This window comes from Oratosquilla oratoria, chromosome 43 (assembly GCF_046742065.1).
Source record: "Oratosquilla oratoria isolate Oo_2021 chromosome 43, ASM4674206v1, whole genome shotgun sequence".
NCBI lineage: Eukaryota > Metazoa > Arthropoda > Malacostraca > Stomatopoda > Squillidae > Oratosquilla > Oratosquilla oratoria.
The window spans coordinates 34,727,156-34,729,006 of NC_134819.1; positions in this window are offsets into that span (position 1 = coordinate 34,727,156).

The following is a 1,851-nucleotide window of genomic DNA, read 5'->3' on the forward strand; positions in this document are numbered from 1 at the left end:
TAGTAAAGGAGCTGTGGAAGGCAGAGGTGGAAAGAGTGAACATGAGGGGGTGATCAAGGATGACATGGATAGATTGCGTAGAGGGGGCATTGGGAGAGAGGGGAATACTTGTTGAGGAAGGAAGGGAGAAGACAGAAGATAGGGGTGAGTGGAGATTGGTTGTGTATGGATGATGCTGTGATGTATGGAAACGAGTGGGTGGGGGATGGGGTGTGAGGGAGTATGTATGAATGATATTTTGACGCAGCCCGAAGGGATTTCTCCCCGTTTTCTTTCTTTTTTTTTCTGCATGAGGGGACGGAGAGAGGGGGGTCGCCGATTAAATGAAGCGACCTTGCTATGGATGTACTGTGTCTTGCTGCATTTCTTCTGACCCAGGGCAGTGGGCGAGATGCAGGGATGACCCGTCATCCGGGAGGAGCCAAGACAAGAGTGAGGGAAGGGTGGTGAATGGGAGTGGTACATGTGGGAATTAAATGGTTGGGAGTGGATTTATGCCTTTGACTTTGGCTACCTCTCTTCTAATGGGGAAAAAGCCCTTGTTTTATAGATATATATATATATATATATATATATATATATATATATATATATAATATATATATATATATATATATATATATATATATATATATATATATATATATATATATACATATATGTATGGGCACCACATCTGGGTTGCGTATTTCAAATGTAGTTTTACAATGGCAGGATGAACTCTTCCAAGTGAATAATGGTCCGTCGGATTATAACAATTATTTGCCATGCTGACTCTATTTAAGTGTCCAGAAACGAAAGTCTGGTATCAGTAACCAGTTCTATGTATTTCTCAGCCATTGGTTTGTAAATTTCAGACTAGATTGCAATTCATCTTTCGAACCTTCCAATTCTCGTGTTTCAACTTCTCCACGTGGAAGTGCAACATCTATTTTTCATTCCATTTATTGGTCTGAAGTCAGTTAGCCAGTAGATTTTTCTTTCTTCCTCTCTTCTGATTTCTGTGCATTCGTTTCCAGTTGTCTTGGGCTTTTCTTTCGCTCTGATTGTTTTTTTGTTTTTTCAAAAAGAAAATGGACGGATGAAACTTAAGAAGTCATATTTGTTTAGGGTTTTGATGATCTACACGGAATCCGATTCATTTTCCCACTGTGGTTGAGGGAAACCCAATATTCGCTTCTTCTCTGTGGGTATAGTGATGATGGAAGTCTTCATACTCGGATCTGAAGTGAGGAAAAATAAACAAATGAAAGTAAATAGTGTTTTTGGTTGACCATATGCCCATCAACCAGAATATTCAAGAGTTGAAAACAAATCACACATTAAAATGAAATAAAAGAAGAGGAAGGATTGAACTGAGGAACAGCAACTGGCTCTCACACCAGCTTACACAAAACCTGTTTCTGCAGCGAGGTGAGTTATTCGCGAATAAACCCAACGCAGGTAAAATAGCTTGGTCTTAGATATTTTTTCTACTAGAGTGGTAAATATACATTTCTCTGACCAAGGAATCTACAAGATTCTCGAGGTGTGTTTACGAAGGCATGAAATAAACCAGAAATGAAAATATATTTTCTTCTTATATAATATTTATGGATGTGGCTACTACACGCACTGCCTACTTATCAAGTATTATAGGCAATGGTAATTAAATCATATTCTGTGTTTTTACGACTGAATTCGTTGCGCCACATTCCATGATGATGTCATAATGGCGCCAGGTCTAAAATGATAAGTATAATGTAAGCGGATTACCTCATTGTAAACAATCTGTGCTTTCTGAATAAAAACAACCATCAACATACGCAAAATTATAAAATGAAAAGATGCCAATTTCCTTTGTTACGACCC